This window comes from Lutra lutra, chromosome 10 (genome assembly GCF_902655055.1).
Source record: "Lutra lutra chromosome 10, mLutLut1.2, whole genome shotgun sequence".
In the NCBI taxonomy this organism is placed as follows: Eukaryota; Metazoa; Chordata; class Mammalia; order Carnivora; family Mustelidae; genus Lutra; species Lutra lutra.
In genome coordinates this window covers 18630698-18652017 of record NC_062287.1, presented here as the reverse complement: position 1 = coordinate 18652017, position 21320 = coordinate 18630698, and the positions used below count along the sequence as shown (strand labels likewise).

General features: G+C 48.2%; 1 protein-coding gene across 1 annotated transcript in view; it reads left to right on the top strand.

The window, feature by feature from the left end:
- CLMP (CXADR like membrane protein) overlaps positions 1–21320 on the top strand; it is a 99963-nt gene that overhangs the window by 13358 nt on the left and 65285 nt on the right. The gene's annotated exons all lie outside the window — the stretch shown is intronic.

Here is a 21320-nt window from a genome sequence, read left to right as displayed (position 1 = left end):
CCACATGGACGGCAGCAGGCTCTGCTCCTGGGGCCGGGGACTCCGACACGGGAAATAAAACACAGGGTCACAGCATAGAACAGAGCCAGGTGTGGCAAACAGCAGGCTCTTGGGACTTAGTTACTGAAGGAATAAGGAGGCTGCAAAAGCTATATTCGGAACTTGCATTGTTGTTTTCCTGTTGGGTGCCTGGCTCTTCCTCGCCAGAGCTGAGCCCAGCTTTGCAAACAAGAACCCATTGAGTCTGTGTTCCGGGAGAGGAGTCTGCCCCCTCCTGCTGTGTCCCAACAGCTTCGCTAGACCTTGGCTTTTCTCAAAGTAAACCTCAGTCCAAGCTACGGTTTAAGTCTGTTGTGTGATGGCGGTGGCATGTTATCTTCTGGGATCTTTGTGCTCTTGAACCTGACCGTCAACCGATAAAATCCCAGGCACTGGGCAAGGGAGGAAAAGACATTCGTCTTTCTGGGCTGGCAGAGCGGCCTCACACTCAAAGAAGCACAACCCACATTTGTCAACTTTCTCTCTATTCCAAGTCACACGCCCAGTAGAGGCTCTGAAATAAGGGCAGCCCCAGGGACGGAGTGACAGCAAGGCCTGGAGATGAATGTGTGCGGTTGTTCAGTTAGAGCTGTTCCCAACAAAGCTGATTTCTGCCACAATATCAATCCCACTGTGAGGCCAGGACAGCAAACCATTGCTTCTCTTCTAAGAGGGAGAGATGTCTCTGACCTGGGGTGGTTGGTTGTGTAATAATTTCTTCTGTGTGTGTTGTTTTCCCTGGGATCTCAAAGGGCTTGGTTGTGGGTGGATTTTAAAGAAGATACAGATTTCCATTATGGAGCAATCCTTGTGTGCTTGGTTCTGTGTTACGTGACCCAAGACCCGGCTCATCAAGGTCTGTGGTGGCGGGGGTGGCAGACTGACAGAGTAACAAGAATGGGTACAGTGTGAGGTGAATACACAGAGACTTGAAGGCTTTGCTTCTGGGGTCCTTGGGGAGGGGGTGTCGGGGAGGGGGCCAGAGGGCAACAGGCAGAGCCTGGGGCAGAGGAGGATGGAGTAGGGGGGAAGGACACGGGATGGGGGGGCAGAGACCCACATAAAATAATTGTTCTGTCTGACTCTGGAAATAACACACATTCTTAGTTTACAGTCCAGTTTGGGGGGCCTTCCTTGGGTGGTGCTGAGAAGTAACCTTGAGCAGCCTGCCCTCTGGGCCTCGGTTCTCACCCTGCAAGGGGGGAGGTTTCTGGGTCCCTCCAGCTCTGCAGATGGAGGTCTCTGTGGCATTCCTTTGTGGGAGGCTGAAGCCCCAAGCAATTCCTGGTGTTCTCACCTGCATCCTTCAGCCTCCAAACCCCCAGGCTCCCTGCTGCTGCTCCGGCTGGGCCCCTACTGCTTTCCCTTGCACTAGAATGGACCCGGCACATCTGACCCTGCCAGGCCTCTGTCCCCAAGCTGCCAAAGTTGCTGCAGGCTCAAGGCCTTTGCATTTGTTCTTCCCTCCCCCAGATACGCACTTTCCCCTGATTTTTGTAAGGCTGGCTCCTCGCCTTCCAGGTTTCAGGGCAAATACGGCCCCAGTGAGGCCTTTCCTAAGCCCCACCCACCTTCCCTGTTCTAAACAGAGCTCTGCTGCTCCCTCTCACATTACCCTGTTGTATTTTCTCCCTCGTGTTCATCACAGTCCGACATACCCTTTTCACCTGCATTCACGCACTTGCCTGTTGTTCGTTTCTGCAAGAGTCTGGGCTTTGCCTGTGTCGTTGACTTCTGTATCCTCCGTGCTGAGAGCAGAGCTAGATGCTCAGTACAGGTGTGTCTAACAGATACATGTGCCGTTTCCTGTATGGCATGCCTAGCAACGGAGAAATTTTATAGATGCCAAAAGTCATTTATGAGCTCCCATTATGTGCAAAGATCATCGTATACGTAAAAAAAAAAAAAAAAAGATCATCGTATACGTTAGTGCATTTAATCCTCGCAGCCACTCTACTGACTAGGTACCATCAGGATCACATTTTTTTTTTAAGATTTTATTTATTTATTTGACAGAGATCACAAGTAGGCAGAGAGGCAGGCAGAGAGAGACGGGGAAGCAGGCTCCCTGCTGAGCAGAGAGACCAGTGTGGGGCTCCATCCCAGGACCCTGAGATCATGACCTGAGCCGAAAGCAGAGGCTTAAACCACTGAGCCACCCAGGTGCCCCCATCAGGATCCCATTTTACAGAGGAGAACATGGGACCCTACAGAGGTTAATTAATCTTCTGGGCTAAGGAGCCATGAAGTTAGGATCTGGCCCCCCAGCAGTTTGACTATAATGCCAATGCCATAAATTAAGTATTATTCAAGTCCTCCAAGCCAGTGTTTCTCAGACTTTCAGATGCTTATGAATCACTTGGGGATCTTGTTAAAATGCAGCTTTGCTTTAGTAGATCTGGTGATGGCGGGGGAGTGGTGGGCTCAGATTCTATTTCCTGGTTCCCAGCCAGCACTGCTGGTCCATGGAAAATACTGCTCAGGAAGGAAGGGAGAGATGGAGGGAGAGAAACGGAGGCTTACAGAGGTTAGGCGGCTCTCCTTAGACCATAGGGATAGTTGATAGCAGAGCTGGGACTCGAGCCCAGTGTCCCCGCTGCTAGCCCCAGGCTCGTCCCGCAGCTCACCAGCCGCAGGGATCTGGAAGTGTGTACACATTTTCAAAGACTGGTTTTCAGGAATAGAGCCGCCTGAGTTAGAGAGCGCAGAGAGCGTGCATGACGCTGGCCGCTGCTCCAGTGATCGCGGCCAGCTTGGTTACTGCCGGCCTTCCTGTGATGGGCCGTGACGGTTCTTGCTTTGAGAGACAACAGTGGCTCCCCCAGAATCTCCAAACCGCCTCCTAACACACTCAGCCTCGAGGTGTGATCTCCAGCACACCCACGACCCCTCACTCTGCCCCACGGGGAAAGAGTGCCCTTCGCTCCCGGTTACTGTTACTTCCTCTGGCTGCTATAGGGTTTGCCATGAGAGTCGCTTTTAGAAGGAACATCAGCTCTTTTGTGCGGCCTCCCTTCCCCCCTCCTTTCCTCCTGACGCACAGGATTCCATGAAAACCTGTTGAAAACTTTTATATCTGTCTGCTCCAGCTTCCACCCAACAGAAATCCCTTTCTGGAAGATGAGCCGCTGTCCTTCACTGGAGCAAACACCAGGAAGCTCAGTACGTAGAAATGCTTCCACTCTGAGATCGCACTTAGCAGGGGGAAGGACTTTCTCCTCTGAGCTGGAGGCAGCCTTCCTGGAAACTGCCCCCAACCAAGGCTACAGAGATTAACAACGGCCACAATGGCCTTGAAGTCAGGGGCCCTTCACTTTGTAAAGTGATGATTTAAAAGCGTTCATCTGTGATGGGCACTGTGCTGGACATTTTCCTATACGTGTCACCTCACGCACAGCTCACAACCACACCCTGATGTACGAAGTAGCAACCCCCCCTTTATAAATACAGAAACCGTGGGGAGGCCTGGATGACTTGGTGGGTTAAGCGTCTGCCTTCGGCTCAGGTCACAATCCCGGAGTCCTGGGATTGAGTCCCGCCTTGGGCTCCTTGCTCAGTGGGGAGGCTGCTTCTCTCCCTCCCTATGCCTGTCCTTCCCCTTGCTTGTGCTCCCTCTCTCTCTTTCTGTCAAATAAATAAGTAAAATCTTAAAAAAAAAAAAAAAACCCAAAAACCCAAAACCAAATACAGAAACTGTGGCTCAGAGGAAGGGGTTTAAGTGATTGTCCCAAGACACACAGCCAACAAGCCGCAGAGACAGTGTCCTTTCTCCTGCATCACAGCCACACGTCTTCCTCCTACCCCAAAGCCCTGTGTGTAGCGGGAAACGGTCTTTTCATATATGCTTCCGCCCCTGCTCTGGTCTTCCTGAAACAAACCCTCCAGTCTCCTTGAACTGTTCCCCCTAGTTATCATAATAGCAGGGCTAGCCATCATTAACGGAAGTCATGACATGTGCCAGGAACCCAATATGTAGACTGAATTAATCTCCATAAGAGCCCTAAGATCTCTCCATTTTATTGATGTACGAGATGCTGAAATCGGAGAAGTGATTTGCTCAATGTCACTCAATTACTAAGTGACAGCCAGCTAGGATTGGAGCCTGGGTCTCCTAGGCTGTGAAAATGATGGAGAAGGCTGGGGCGAAGGGATGGAATGAGGACGGTGGGAATCTGAGTATAGGAAATGACGTGAATTTGGCTGTTCTCCCATCGTAACTATCTGTATACTGGCACGCTCGGCCTCCCCTACAGACTAAGCATTAAACAGCACCCTTCATGGAAGCCCGATCTGGCCAGAGAGTAGGGTCTGGAGTTACTGACGACATTGTTCTAGGGAGGGTTTTTTGTTTTTGTTTTTAAGATTTTATTTATTTATTTGAGAGGAGATAGAGCACGGGGAGGGACAGAGAAAGAGGGAGAATCTCAAGCAGACTCCACGCTGAGTTCAGAGCCTGACACGGGCCTTGATCCCACAACCCTGAGATCATGGCCCAAGCCGAAATCAAGAGTCAGACACTCAGCTGACTGAGCCACCCAGGCACCCCTCTGGGGAGGTTACTTGACATGAACCCTAAGTACTTAAAAAACCCTAACCTCAATTATTGAGGTACACCGAACGTACAATAAACTGCTCATATTTACAGTCTACATTTTGTTACACCTTGGCTTATGTATATGCCCATGAAACCATCACCATAATCAAGATATTTTAAATATATGTCATAAATCCAAAAGGATGGCAGCCCTAGGAATGAACTTTTGAGGTTCTGATCTTCATGGGGCGGGGCAGTAGATGAAAGCCCTTTCAGACATCCTAGAGCAAGCCTCTGTCTTTGCATTCAGAGCCCTTCCCTGGAAATCACTACTTTGGGGTGTTTTACTCCCTTCGATGCAGTGTGTATTGGGGGTGGGGGTTCAGGGGGCAAGGACAAGATGAAAACCCATCTGCAATCCCTACGAAGCCTTGGGGAAGGTATAGACCCAGCTGGTCCAGACCCTTCAGCTTCCTAGACCTCCATGCCACCTTGTAGTTTTCTGGTTTATCTTTGACCCAGAGCCCACATTTCCGACCCTGTTTGGCTTCTCTAGATTCCCATGGACCTTCCATTTGGGTTCAAGCAAAAATTAACCGTGAAGTTCTTGAGGCTGAAAAATTTATTAAAATGAAACCGGTGGCTCAGTCCTCACATTTCAGGGTTCTCAATTCAGCAAAAATGAGATGACCCACCAGAACCTCCAAGAGGAGACCTAGAAGACAGGAGCCACAGGGTCAGAGTCCACCTCCCATCTTCCCTGCCCTTGTCCTTGCCTCCTGAACCCTCATCCCCAATACACACTGCATCAAAGGAGCAAATCCCCCAAAGTTGTGAGGATTTCCAGGGAGGGGTTCTGGACACCAAGACAGAGGATGGCTGAAATGGTTTGAATACTATCTTTACCCCAAGATTGTCCTTATTCCCCCCAGTTGAAGTAATCTCTGTCTGCTCTAGACTGCCATGAACTTTCCATTTTGTCAGTAAGCACCTACTACCCTTTGAAATATAGTTGTTCACACACATCTTCTTTCACTGTAAGGTCTCTGAAGGCACAATCCTGGTTTGCGCCATCTTTGTGTCCCCTGCTGTGTCTCACCTATGGTACACAGCCCTACTTCTCAAACAAATGACCCACCTGTCCTAAACTCTGGGCACAGCTGTGTGTATGTAACACTAGATGTCACATGTGAAATATTACACGAAATGTTGGTGATTCTCACTTGTGCAATATAAATAGGGCCAAGGAGATACGTGCACTGTCTTCTTTACATGCTCTGTTAATTCTCAGCAAAGGTGAGGCTTGGCTTGATGGGCTTGGCTCATAGAGAGAAAGCATTCACTGTCACTGGGGAGATAATCTCTCAAGGGAGACATAGGTCCTGCCTCCAGTGGTTCCAGCAGGTGCAAATGAGTCAGAGGAATAGGTAGGAGGAGGGAAGGCAGTAGTTTGGAGCAATGGGATATAGGTCTCAGCAGCTGGGGTCCCGTTTGCTCAATCTCAATTCTACAGAGCTGTGGTGCTCATGGGTCACCAGTCTAACTCCTTGTCCAGAGATCTCCATCCCTTATAGACAGATATGGAAAATGGTTAAGTGTCCTTCATGCCACTTGAAAAGGAATTCATTGGTGGGTTAGACAAAACTTGATTTGAAAGTATAGACATGCCTAAATCAGTGTTTCTCAGACTTTTAGATTTCAGGGACCAAAATAAATTTGGGCCTGACATCGGGGTCCCCTTTTCAAATATGGCTGACTACAGATATGAAACAAAAATATGAAACATCCTTTTAAAAATTGTTCCTAAAAAGAAATGGCATTTCAACAACAACAAGAAAAACAGAAAGACAAAATGACAGCCATACAAGAACGACTCTGCCTACAACAACTAACATGTCCCGAGTGCTAACTATATGCTGGGTGCCATTCTAAGTATTTTGCTGTTGTTTTCGTCTTACACCATACATATTGAATCATTTATATTTTTTCTTCCCTATGAAGCCCTGAACGTTTCATCATGGGCCCGTGGTACTTGTTTATACCCTAGATTTAAAAAAAAAATCACCAGATGAGGGGCTTCCAGCTGGCTCAGTCAGAGCTGCGTACAACTCTTGATCTCGGGATCGCGGGTTCAAGCCCCATATTGGGTACAGAGATACTTAAATAAATTAATTTTTTTAAAAAAGGAAAACAGCTTCTTGAGACAACTCAACAGCCATAGGAGTCAAAACTGTGAACTTTAAAGTTTGTGCCTGATGCAGAGGCCAGGACGGGGGTCCTTCAGAGCCACTCTTGAAGAAGGATCCAGTTGAGAAACACCTTGCTCTGAAGTTTCTTTGATATGTGGGACCCATCAAGCTCTGGTTCCTTTTGCCATGGAGACTCTCAAGCTTTCAGCCTTTATCGACAAATGCAACGGCCCAAGTAAATCACGGTTCAGTCAAAGCTAAAGTGCTTCCAGCTACATTTGTGGGTCATGAAAGATGGAGGAAATGCTACCACTTTTGCAAGATAGAGCCTCCCCCCACTCCCCCCCTTTTCCTGCCTGAACTTTCAAAATCTTAATATCCCACTATCATGTTTCACAATGAACACAAACCAGATGGCTTAGGCCAGGGGAAGGAATGCTGGATTGAGTAACAGGGTATGAATTAAATAACCCTGAACAACGATTAAAAAAAGAAGAAGAAAAAGAAAAGAAACCAACCCTAAGTGTTCTCCTAATTTCTAGATTAAAGGAAAGCCTGAAACAGAAAAAGGATATAAACCACGTTAGGATTCCGCCCCTAGACAGAATGGCCTTCTTCAGAAAATGAATAGACCAGCGAGGTCATCCACTGCAAAATCTCCCCAGAGACTGAACACACGTCCACAAGAAGGAAGCAGATGGGAGACTCTGTTATTTATTTTTCCAAAGCTTGATAGATCAGCTCAAGGAGACCCAGTGTCAGGCTTAGAGGAGAAATAGTACATTTCATAGCCCCTTAGTATCCAGGTGGGAGAAGTGCCAGATTCCGGATGGAATGGGATTTAAGTCCGGATGAACTTTGCTTGTGCTGCCCGTCTCTCTGGACCATCTTGTTTCCCTCAATAGGAAAGAAGACCATAGTTGGAACTCCCTATTACACGTGGAAAAATTTTCAAACTCCTTCCTATTCCCAAAGAGCTGGATTTGGAGGGCAGTATGAGGAAGCATCGAAAGTAGGTATAAGAGCTTCCTCTGGAGGTAAGACCTGGTCTCTCCATCCGGTAGAAAGCTCAAGCCCCCTAGAGCTTTAGACTCCTAGAGCTGGAATTTTAAAAATCGGTGGGGAGACGGGAGGCCTTTGGAGAGCTCCATTTTTCTATTGACTGTGTCACTTACCGGGGCCCAATGAGGACACAACTCCCATCTCACGGAGGAGGAAGGCAGGGCTCTCAGAGACAGAGAAACTTGGCCAAAGTCACAACCCCGTGTATATCTAGTTGCAAAGCCTGTGCTCTTTTCCCTAACCACACCAGCTCTGAAGATGAGCTCATATACATTAAAATGTTTGTAACGAGCCAGGCCCTGTGCAGTCATTCCCTTGTGGGTATTAGGCCCAGACTTCCATCTGGCATGCGCAGAGATGTGCCAGCTCACATCTGCATGTGTCCGTGGATATATTCATGTAAGACTGCTTTATGAACGTAAGTAAGTCTGTGGTCTGACTAGTATAAGAACACTTCAGCAATAACAGGACAGAACCAGGGAGTCTCCCAGAAATCCAGGCTATGCCGTGGCTGCAGCCATAGGAAAAGCCGTCCTGTACCAGGAACAGTTGCTTATGCTCTGGCTCATGCCAGCGCCGATCTTTCGAGCATGGGTGACACGTGGCTCACTTTGGAATAATTCTGGACCTTCCATCCTAGCCCAGAAGTGAGTTCTTTCTAAGAGGTTCAGGCAAACCATATCTGCTTTTACTGATCAACTCTGGGGAATCCAGGAAAAGGGAGTGTTGGCTTGGAGGAAATGAGAAAGAGGAGAGAGGGGCTCCTGGTCTGTGCCCAGGGGCTCAAGGGGTCACATGTTCTGCCCCCTGGGAACGTGACATCAAAATGGTGAAGAGGAAGACTGTGGCCCTTTTGGTTTGTCCCTCGGGAAGGCTCATCCGTGATTAGTGGAGGTTTGATCAGCACAAACCATTTTAGAGAATAGTTTAGAGGGGCGCCTGGGTGGCTTAGTTGGCTAAGGATCAGACTCTTGATTTCAGCTCAGGTCATGGTCTCGGGATTGTGAGTGAGATCGTCCTACATCAGGCTCTGCCCTGGGCCTAGAGCCTGCTTGAGATTCTCTTTCTCCCTCTGCACATGCACTCTCTCCCCATCTCTCTCTAATAAAACAACAGTTTACAAGTCTGCTTCAGGAATTAAAAACACTCACAGCCTTGGCCCAATAATGCCATCATTGGGAACCTGTGCTAAAGAGATAATCAGAATGTACAACATTTATGTATGAAAATGTTTACTGCAGGGGTGCCTGGGTGGCTCAGTTGGTTAAGCATCTGCCTTTGGCTCAGGTCATGATTCTAATTTGGGCTCCCTGCTTCGTGGGGAGCCTGCTTCTCCCTCTCCCTCTGCTGCTCTCCCTGCTTGTGCTCTCTCTCTCTCTCTGTCAAATAAATAAATAACATCCTCTAAAAAAATTTTTAGAAAGAAATTTTAAAAAATTGTTACTGCAGTAGAAACACAGACACACACTAAATGTCCCCAATTAGGATAATGGCTAAGTGAATTATGCTTCATGAATCCGTACAGTTGAATATAACGCTGTTAGCAAAACATAACAGAGTTTTCACAACTAGGATAACGCTGAGGAAAGTGCTACAGAACTGTACATACGGTACGATGACTACTTTGGGTGCATGTAAATGCCCAGAAAACGGACTGGAAGGAAATTTTACTGGTGATAGTTCTTTTCTTCATCATTTTTTGTCCTTATTTGCCAGGTTTGGTATAATAAGTAAGCATAAGATTTATGTATTTATTATTTTCTTTGAAACAAATTGGCCACATTATTTTTTTAAAGATTTTCTGATTTTTTAGAGCAAGTGAGCAAAAGAGAGAGAGAGAGAGAGAGAGAGAGAGAGAGCATGAGCTGGGGGAGGGGCAGCTGGAGAAGCAGGCTCCCCACTTAGCGGGGAGCCCAGTGCAGGACTCGCTTGATCCCAGGACCCTGGGATCACGACCTGAGCTAAAGGCAGACACTTAACTGACTGAGTCACACAGGTGCCCCAATAGGTATAAGTTTTATTTTTTAAATGTTACTTTAAAAATGGCTTAGAGAAGTGCCACTCCTCCTTAAATGGCTTTCTCTTTTGCCTGAATAAGCACAGCAGACTCCCAGCTGCCCTTCCTCCTCTCATCCCACTCCCTTCCCAGCCCAGCCTGAACTGTCTCCAGGGCTCCCCTCTGGGACTCGAAGCTGACCAGGGTTATTACCCTGGCTTAACATGGCTTCAGCAGCCTGTTGTCTCTAGACTGGATGATAGGGTTCAATGTCCTTCTCGTGGTTTGCTGTTCCCCAGGGGGCAGACCCCTGCAGATCTTCTGGTCTGCATGCTCAGCCTTCCCTCTGCTTAGAACGCCCTTTGCCTTCCTTTCTCACCCTGGGAATGTCTTCCTTGGCCTTCGTGGCCAGGCTCAGAGGTGAGCGTGTTGCTTTTGGCTCTGCTCCCAAAGACTTTGTCCATAGCTCCGTTCCAACAAATATCACTTGTTGTAATAAATGTATCTTTCTGTCTCTTGCTCCCTCCCCTGCCTCTCTCCCCACGTAAGACCGTAGGATTGTGAGAATGGAGATACTCCTGGGATGCTTGCTGCCTCGCACGGAGTAGGCGCCCAGGGATGAAGGGATAAAGAAACTGGTGGCTGAGCCGGGACAGAGGAGGCCTCGGGGAGTTCTCAGGCCAGGGAGGTAGTCTGTAAGATGGTTGTGGACCGACCTTCCTTCCTAGAAGCAGCAAGAAAAAAAAGCAGGCTTCCTTGCAGTGAAACAGATTTTAGTTAGCCAAAAGGGGGAACTCGCACAGGTTTTTATTACTGGAATAGGTGAGTGGCTGGTGGGTGGAGGGTGGGGGGAAGGGGAGAGGTGATGCCTTCAGAATAGGGTAACAACCTCCCCTGCCTAAGAGGACCTGAGCACGGCCCTTCTTGGAGCCTGGAAGGTAGACAAGGCGACCGCAGCCATCCCTGGGTTTCAGGGCATTGTCCAAGAAAAGAGGGTCAGGAGCTCCGCTTTCTCCCAGAGCCACTGCAATTCTGCTATAGGCCTGGGCAGGTTTCCATGTCAGCTGTACTTCCAAACGCAGATCTGCAATTTGAACCTAAGGCCCTGCAGACAAAGCAGACTGTGTTCAGAGCAGGGCCAATTGCTCCCCAAGCCCAGCGGGGCTCTTGGCTGCACAGTACTCATTAGCATAAATATATATGAGGCCTTTGGGTTCCCCTGGGAGTCCCGGAGGCCCTCACAGCCAAAGCGTCATCTCTCCCTCTTTGCACCTCCTCCTGGACCTTCTGAGACCAGCTGTCACCGGGGAGCCCGGTGCCATGAGACGATTCCCCAGCAGGGGCCCGACAGCTCGTTTTCAGAGTGCAAAAATAGATACTTGGTCCTTTGGGGGACCGGCTCTGTTCTGACCCTCCCCTCCTTACGGAGCGCCAAGGTCTCTGAAGAGCAGGGATTTCCCCACTGCCCTCTCATGTGCCCCGATCCTGGAGACTCCTGGAGACTCGAGGGCAGAGGGAACCCTCTACATGAATGCAGTGTAGCCCTTGCAAAACCCGGACTGGACGCTGCAAAACTCAGGACTGAGGGAGATGAGGAGACTCGGCTTTTTGGTCCTAAAGTCCTCCTTATCTAATGGGATACACAAAATAGAGAAGAAAAAAATAAAAGTAGAACCCTGAGACAGCACCAACCTCAGAGAAATATAAATGAGAACATAAGTAGCAGCCTATGAACCCTGTAAATTCCACAGAGGGGGCGGGACCGGAAGGCAGCGCTGCTGGATCAAATCTCAGAGGGCTTCTGGGAGGAGGTGAATTTTGATCGGGAAAGGGTGGAGTTAGGAAGGGTACTGGCTGTTGGGCAGGGACAGTTGAATGGCCACCCTGGCCCTCTCCCAGAGGTATTGTAGCACAGTTGAAATGTCAGGGAGGAAAACAGCCCCAGGGGTCCTCACACTCCCAACAGCAGCCCTATCCTATGAACTAGCCCACTGCCACAGTTGTTTCCAAGACAGGTCGGAAAGGACTTTTAGAGAAAAGCCACAAAACGAAACCAGTTGAATCCCGATGTACATGGGGAGAGCCTGGTGTGGGTGGCTGTCCTTTGGTGTTTCTGGCTGAAGCTGGAACACCCCAGCCTCAACTTTGGGGTGCGATGCCCCAGCACTGCCTTGGGCAGATATATATGACCCTCCTTCTACAGATTCATCGTTGGGGGAAAAAAGCCCATGTATCACTTAGAGGACATGAGGAGGGCAGTGGCTGACGTGGAAAGAGGAATTGATGGTGGTAGATTTCCAAGCGCTGAGAACATGTTCAACTCAGGTTCTTTGGGAGAAGTTTCTCCAGCCCCACTTCCTTTGCCCACCTTGGCAGGCTGATGTCCTCAGTCGGTTGAAGATCAGGCATTCTTCTGTGAAGCGTCCTTCACCCCAGGTGGTCTGTCATACGGGGCCTAGTAAGAGAGCCCAGGCTCTTCATTTGCTTCTCGAAGAACATCATCATCCTCCCTGATCTGCGCGATGGGGATGGAGGTAGATTTTTCAGCCAGGGAGGAGCTCCCCTTCTCCCTGAGTTGGCAATTCCAAGTCACAGCAGGTTATATGGGGAGAATCCTTAGAGATCATCGATGCCAACTCATACTACAAGCCCAGAAGGGGAGGGAGGTACTTAGTCAGAGCTAGGACTGTCATCCTGGGTAAGAGTGATGTAGAATGATCTCTGTGACCAAACCAGCCTGGCTCCACGCTCCCATCTTTCGGGCTCCATGGCCATGAAACCTTGAATAAGTCTTTGAACTCCTCTGAGCTCCTGTTTCTGCAGCTGCCAAAGGCAAAAGAGAAAGAAAGAAAAGCAGATACCTCTTCGTAGGAGGCTCTTGAAGATCTAGAAGATTATTGATAACAATAGCTATCACTTATTGAGTACTGATTGTGTGTCCAGGGCCATGGGAGACGCTAGGTCACGTCGTCTGTGGTTATTACTATGTCAGACCCAAGGAATTGACACTGCTTGTGGACATGTCTCACCTTTGGCTGCAGACTTCTGAGATGATAAAACTCCTGTGGCCCCGGTTTCTAGAAGTCAGGAAGACCTAAAGGTGGGGAAGGAGTCCACGTTCAGGCTGAGCAGTGACGTGCTGACCTGTGCTCCAGCACTGAGGAAGGTCACCAGCCTTCTCTTCCAAATGCAGCCTGCTCTCTCTTGTTTACACAAGGCCAAGGAGGCAGACAGGCAGCCCTTGGTTGGGGAGGAAGAAACAAGGGCTGTTTGGGATTCCATGGAGACTCCGGGCTATTGAAGCTGTCAGGCTGATACACAAGCTCTGTCAGGCTTATAGCTCTTGGCATTCTGGCTGCTTCCCCTGATGACCATTTATAGTCAATTCCTCTGAAGAGGGTGTAGCCCTGGGGTTGGACGAAAGTGATGAAGTTGGAGGAGAGGCACCTGGCCTCAGGGAGGCTGGCAGTAACTACTAGAAACGTCCTTACCTTCAAACACTACAGATGTCCTGGAGCTTGGGCTCAATGGCTCTCCCTTCAGGCGTACATGGTAAGAACAAGACAGGACCAAAGGGAGGTTGGAAGGTGGAATGAATGGAAAGATCAGGGCCTCAATCAAGAGTTTTTAGAGGAGTTTAAAGTAAGACAAGCCCGTATGGCTTTGTGATAGGGATTTCAGTCCCTGCGCCCCTGAATTTTTCTTTTATTTCCCCTTAAGATCTAATTTAAGACCGTTTTCTGCAAATCGGAAGCAGCAGACCTTTAACAGAGCTTGGAAAAGGGAAACATGGCTTGACAGCATCCATAGTCCAGTCTGGTCTGTTGACCTCGGCCAAGTTCTGCCCTTGGCATCATTGTGATTTCCATGGTCTTTGCGCGGGGAGAGGGTACTAGATTCCACGGGTCCTAGGTAGACCTTAAGTTCTCTTAGCGCCTAGGAGGAGGAAAGATTAAAGGAGGGTCTCGGGGTGCCTGGGTCACTCAGTGGGTTAAGCCTCTGCCTTCGGCGCAGGTCATGGTCTCAGGGTCCTGGGATCGAGCCCCGCATCGGGCTCCCTGCTTCGTGGGGAGCCTGCTTCCCCCCCGCCTCTGCCTACTTGTGATCTGTCTCTCTGTCAAATAAATAAATAAAATCTTTTAAAAAATAAATAAATAAAGGAGGGTCTGGACCCATCCTGCTGACTTGGGGTTGGGTAAAAAGAACACTGCTCCCCCCACCCCAGGTCAGCTGGAGGAATTGCCAGGAAGGTAGGATCTGCAAATAAGGAGGTGAAGGAAGGCTCACTGAGACCACAGGAAAACGGTACTTTGAGGTGGTCACCTGGGCCTGCATACACCCACAGGAATACAGCATAATAATATGTCCCTGTTAACCGTGAGAGGGATATCTGGTGGGGGCGGGGAGGCGCAGGATGGACAGAGGCATGGATGGTATTGTATTAGGTTCTAGACACTGGGTCAGGAGCTTCCTACACACTTTCTTGGTTTTTAATGTTCATAAGCTTGGGAGGTTAGTTTCGTTCTTGTCTTACAGAATCTGAAGAATCTGAAGCCCATGGAAGCCAAGTAAATTGCCTGAGGTTTCAGGCTTAGTGGTGGCTGGGATTCAAACTTCTTTCTACTTTTCGAGGCTGTTTTTAGAGGCTTATATCAAGATCAGTTTCTTGTGTTGGCCCCTCCCATGGGGGCAGGACCTGTTGTGTGTCCTCAGGAGGCCAGATTCCAGACCAGAGGGCATCACAGTAGACTTAAAGATCCTTCCAGCAGGCTGGTATAACGGAAGAAGCCGTCTCCAGCTGGAAGAGGTGTCTGTTTTCATTAGAAAAACAGTCTGTTCCCCGCACAGAGTGGAATGACGCTGTCAAAACCTCATGTTTCTGTTTCGTTTTTCTAGAACTTTGTGGAGCTCACCCCTCTTCAGTTACGACATCCTTTCTTCCTTGGCCAAATGAAACCATACTTGATTATATTACACAATTCTTTGGTTTTAATCCCCTTTTATTAACTTTAGGAGTTTATTACTGCATTTTAAAAACCTTTTAGTGCAAACTACAGGCTCATTCGTTTTTCCAAATTTATTGAGCACTTAAATATATGCCTGATGGTGGGTTCACTTCTGGGAACAGGAGAATGATGAAACTTGTCTCTTCCTAGGGGAGCCAGATGCAGAAACAAATACAATGTAATATGAGCCCAAACAACACAATATCTAAAACCCCATATGGATTGTTACTCTCACGCTATTGGTTTTTTATTCATTAAAACCAAAACAACAGGGGCGCCTGGGTGGCTCAGTGGGTTAAGCCGCTGCCTTCGGCTCAGGTCATGATCCCAGGTCCTGGGTTCGAGCCCCACATCGGGCTTTCTGCTCAGCAGGGAGCCTGCTTCCTCCTCTCTCTCTGCCTGCCTCTCTGCTTACTTGTGTTTTCTCTCTGTCAAATAAATAAATAAAATCTTTAAAAAAAAAAAAAACAACAACAACAGACATGAATTTATTGTAAGGCCCAATATTAAGTACTGGGAAAACTCTGAAGGGTCTATTGGGGAAGATAGCTAGACTATATGGTACAAACGAGATAAAAATTAGCAAAAAGTAAAGACAGGTGTTTGGTAGGCATGATTACCGATTTTCAATAAGTAAATTATTTAGTACTTTACCTGGAACAGAGCAAGCCCTCGGTAAATGGTAATCTATGTTGTTAGTATCATCACTATGATTATTGTAGGCAAACATGTGGTGAATCAATTTGGATTTTATTTTTCCTATACAACTTTTAAAATCTGGGTGGTACTCTCATTTTTCCATTTTTCAGATAAAATTGTACACAATATGATTTAAGTGGCTGCCCCAGATAATTTGGATTTGGAGTAAAGATACGAAAATGAGAGCGAATACTCTGGCTCCCAACGTATCCCTCTTGCTCGGGGCCCCTGAGCCCGCAAGCGGGCCATCAGTCTGGTCTTTTCCACCTCAACATAAACTTATTCTAACTCTATCCCCAACCCTTTATGATCTAATCCTCAAAACATCTGATGCTACCCTAGAATCTCCTTTCAGTGCTCCCCACCTTTGGCAAGCTGCCAGGTCCGAGGAACCAATGCTTCTCTAACTTACTGTATACAGATCTCCCCTGGTTCTTGTTAAAACGCAGATTCTAACTCTTGAGGGGCGTATGTGGGGGTGGGGTGCTCAGGTCCTACAATTCTGATAAGCTCCCAGGTGCCGCTGATGCTGGTCCCAGGACCATACTTTGAGTAGCAAGCTGTCTGTCATAACTCCAAAGCCTCTCTTTCAACTACCTCCCTTCCTTTTGCTCCCCCCTACCCACCGCCCCCAGCTTGGGCCACCCCTACTCCTCTGCAGATGAGTCCCGAGTGGTCTTCCTGCCTCTACTCCCTGCTTCCACCCCATCCCACATGCTTTGGCTTAATTCAGCTTCCTTTGTGTTCCTTTCCTGCATGACGCCCCCAGTGACTTCCCACTGACCAGCAAACTGAACATAAGTTTCTCTGAGTGAAGTTAAAACCGTCTAAGATGGGGCACCTGGCTGTCTCCGTCTGTTAAGCGTCTTCTTTCAGGTCGGGTCATGACTCTCAAGGGTCCTGGGATCCAGCTCCTTGTTGGGCTCCCTGCTTGACAAGGGAGCCTGCTTCTCCCATTCCTCCCTGCTCATGTCCTCGCTCTCTCTAAGATTTAGCCTTGCTTTTTTGGTATGAGAAATCTCACGATTCCCACTGATTTATCCTACCCATGATCACCATTACTACCTGCCTTGGGGACTTTGTGGATATTTTTCCTTCCACTGAAGCTCCTGCCCGCTCCCAGCTGTGGCCCTCATCCCAGCACCTAAGACATCTCCTTCCTTCAAGCCCTGGGCACCCTCTTCCACAGCTGGAGACCATCTCACACCTGCATAGCTCTTTGCCCAAATATGGTTATTTGTGCGTATCTTCCCATATGCGTCCCATCCTTCTTCTCTGCACAAACCCCATAGCATCTCTTGCAGGGCCTTGCTCCCTGCAAGCTCTTGATTCATTCAGCCGGGTGCCTCTCTTTCCTAGTTCTTTTAATGGGACTCTATTTTATTTGCATTATTCATGTTCCTGTGTTAGATGTGTTTTAATATCATAAACGACCTCAAATCCTTTTTGGAAATCAGTGAGTTATAAATCATAAATAATCAGCTACAAGATTAGACATTCAGGAAACATTTGTTAAAGAAAAAAATGGATGCTTTCATCACCGCTGAGTTAAGAGCAGGTTACTGTCTGCCCTTCCCACTCCTTCCTGCCTCTGGCCCTTTTGCTCCTCTGTCCCCTGAAAGGTCCTCCTACAGCTCTTGGGGTCCTGCTCAACTTCAGGATGCAGGGTGGACTCCAGACCCCCCCACCCCCGACAAGCAAGTTTTCCGCTTCAAGCAGCATTCACTGCTCATGTCATCCACTAGACTGTGAACTCCTTTCTGTCCTGGGTCTCTGCCCCACTGCATCCCTCATGTTGCAGCTTGCACAATGGCCCCCAGGCCTGGCTTCATATATTTCTCCCTGGGAAGCTTTGGGACATTTTAGGAGCCCAAACACACATGTCCCACCCCGGGCCTGTTGAATCAGGTGGTTCTCAAACTTGAGCATGGGTGTAAGTCATAAGCACCAGAGAGCTTGTTAAAACAGAGAGCACTGGCCCACCCCAGAGACTGTGGGATGGGACTAAGATTTTGCATTTGTAACAGGTTCCCAGATAATGCTGTTTGAAAAAGGCTCTTGGAGGACCATTGCCTTAGAAGTGAGGTCCAGCGGTTCTGTATGTAAGGAAGAGAAATCACAGAGTGCTCAGGCACGGTAGAGGCTTGATAAATACTTAATGGATTAAATTACTTGCTTCATCTATCTTAGCTCTACCTCCCCAAATGGATTATAAGTAACTTGCAGTTAGAGACCAAGTCTTAGATGACTTCTCTAGCAAATTCCATCTGGCAGAACCCTGGGCTGGCATTGAGTTGGCAGACAGTTCATCCCTTTGGATGAGTAACAGCTTTTCTTAACTGTTTTCAGTGTCACTGTGAGAGGAATGCTAAGGAGACTTAAAATTACCGGTTTCGATCAAAAAGTGGGAAGGCAGGTTCTGTCAAGTTCATTGAAACATTCGTGCCTGAGAGGTTCATGGGGAGGATCCCCAAGCCATTCATTCTGTACATCTCAGGAAATCAGTAAATTGAAGACCTGTTTCTCACCCAAAACATCCCAAAATTTTAGCATAAATCAGCCCCTGGTCCCTAGGTTCTTGTGTTGAGTATCTGTTGTGGTCTCCAGATTTCTTCAACAGTCAATGCGCACGTGAGCCAGCATTTAGGACGTCATTAAAACATGCAGAGAAGGGGGACCCTGCGTGTTTCAGTTAAGTGTCTGCCTTCAGCTCAGGTCATGATCCTGGGGTCCTGGGATTGAGCCCCACATTGGGCTCCCTGCTCAGCGGGAAGCCTGCTTCTCCCTCTCCCTCTCCCACTCCCCCTGCTTGTGTTCCCTCTCTCACTTTGTCTCTCTTCCTCTCTAAAATAAATAAATAAAATCTTAAAAAAAAAAAAGAAAACTTATTTAAAAAAAAAAAATGAAACACGCAGAGAAGCCATACAGCTATCCACGCTCCCAAGGACCATTCTTCCCCAAATGTCAGTATTTATTAACCTTCTCAGGAAAAAAAAAAATTAGGTTTATGAGGGTATAGCTGGATTATTGCAATAAACCCTTATTACCGGGGTTTGTTTTGTGCTTTGCAGAATGTTTAATAGCTTGTTAGAAAAATAAGATCAGGGGCGCCTGGGTGGCTCAGTGGGTTAAAGCCTCTGCCTTTGTCCCAGGTCATGGTCTCAGGGTCCTGGGATCCAGCCCGGTATTGGGCTCTCTGCTCAGCAGGGAGCCTGCTTCCCCCTCCCTCTCTCTGCCTGCCTCTCTGCCTACTTGTGATCTGTCAGTCAAATAAATAAATGAAATCTTAAAAAAAAAAAAAAGAAAAAGATGATCACCATCATCATTAGGCAGGAGGTCTTAATAACAAATGAACATGGTAGATATAATACGAAAATGGATGAATTCCTCATTTTTTTCCCTTTTGGACTAGAAATTGAATTTTTTTTTTTTTTGGTGAGAGTGCACACCTGAGTGGGGGTGAGGGGGTGCAGAGGGAGAGGGAGTGAGAATCTCCAGCGGACTCCCTGCTGAGCATGGAGCCTGATTCGGGGCTCGATCCCACAACCCTGAGATCATGACCTGAGCCGAAACCAAGAGTTGGATGCTTAAAAGACTGGACCAGCCAGGTCCCCCAAAGAGAATTTTTTAAAGCAACAATTATTAATCAACTGAAAGTCCTTCCAGAGAATTCTGGAAAACACTTACTCATTCTTGTAGACTCAGGGCATCCCCGTGGTCCTGTGGGTGTTCCCACACCTCAGCCCAGCCCAGGATGCTGCCTCCCCCTGCCACTCTCCCACCACCACCCTGCCCCCCCAACCCCCCCACCCACCCCAGCAAAGTGTCTCCAACATAACAGCACTTAACCTCACTGCCTTCCAATAGTCGGTTGACCATTTCCTATTTTGTTAAGCATGAGATAGTTAAGATTGAAGCAGTAAGGCTAATATAAATTATAACCAGTGCAGCACACAGATTTTCGACCTTTGTTGGCTCCATCCAGCAAGCTGTGTGTCCTCATGCTCTCGTTCCCATGTTGGACACGCTCCGATGATTCCCACACCTGCTGGGAGGACCTCACTGTAGCCCACAGCAGGGGGAGCCCAGACAGACACTAGGAGCCACTCAGCCTCCAGGTCTGTTTCTTCCTCCCCCTTCCTCCCCTGCCCGGGCTCGCCCAGGGTGGGGCCAGCAGCTGTGTCCTCACAGTGGCCTGCAGGTAATCGTGCAGGAGCGAGTTCTGGAAGGTTCACAGCCCGATATTTATCTTCTCGCTCTAAACAGCTATTAAATAGCTCCCAGGAGACACTGGGTTTTTGCTGAGCTTTCCAGACACTGTCTTAATCATTTTCAAAAAATAACACACACACACCCATACTGGAGCCCATTTGTGTCTTCAATGCTTTGACAGACCTTTGGTCTTTCCCACATTTTTTAAAGGTCTTAGAACCAAACCCAGATGGGAACTACTTCACCAACTTCTTGAGAAAACTGTCTTTTATATTTGTATTATATTTAACCCCCACGGCCCAGCACAACACCTGGCACATAAAGGGGGCTGAAGAATTAGATGCAGGAGAGGCCCGTGGGTGGCTCAGTTGGTTATTAAGCATCCGACCCTTGATTTCAGCTCAGGTCATGATTTCAGGGTCTCGAGATCAAGCCCCACGGTGGGCTCCATGTTCAGCGGGGAGTCTGCTTGGGATTCTCCCCTCTTCCTCTGCCCCTCCCCCCAATAAATAAATAAATCTAGAATTAGATGCAGGATCCCAACAGTCATGGCTAATATTCACTGAACATTTTCTCTGGGCCGTACTGAGAAGCCCTTTATGGGACCATCTTATTTAATCCTCATAACGACCTGGGACCCAGGTACTAGTCAGCACCATACTTGATAAATGAAAACAACCCAGGGCTCAGAGGGGTGAAGTAACTTGCCCAAGCCCAACAGCCACAAGCAATAAGGCTGATTTTAAGTCCAGGTCTGTCTGGTTCCAGAGCTTCTGTATTTATCACAACACGCAATGGAAGGTTAACAGTTGAATAAACCTTGATCTTAGGGACTGTAAATATTTGGGTAGTCTCCTGGCTTTGTGATTTATTGCAAAACTAACATAATATACCCAAACAGCACAACATATAGAGAAATAACTAGCAGTACCTTTTAATGAGGGAGACAGTGGGTTCATGGGCCCACCCAAAGACAGCAGACCGTGGCGGCACTGTCCCTAGAGTCCCCCAGGCTGATTTCTAGTAATGGGGACTGGTGCTCAGGCCTTCCACAGCGCCTCAATTCTCTACTGTTTTCTCGCTCTTAAGTAGCTCTCTCCAGGACAGAGGCATTTTGTCAAGATTACAGCATTATGTTATCTGGGTGAGCTGAGAGTTAGCTAGCTAACTCATTAGAAGGGATTGCTCACTGTGATAGATGGGATGGCAGGCTATAATTGGAAGGGCACTTTGAGGCTGAGAAGCAGCATGTGACTTGCCTAAGATCCCAGGGTAGGTCGGAGGCAGATGATTTTAGAACCCCAGTCCCCCCAACCATACCATCCAGGGTGCTTCCCCTTATCCCATCTTCCTACCCTGACGAAGGCTGGCTGGCCATCAGAGTTTAAGCAAAGCAGCACAGAGTATTTCTCGGGGCTGGGGGTGGGGGTGGTGGTGAGTGATCTTTGTGACCAAACCTGAGGGTTTTGTGCAGAGGGGACCACGTAGGAAGGAACAGGAAAAAAATTCAGGTAATGATTGCAGAAAGGGGCATGGTCTGTGCTGAGTCCCTCCCTAAGTCTGGTGCCTTAGGAGAAGGCAGT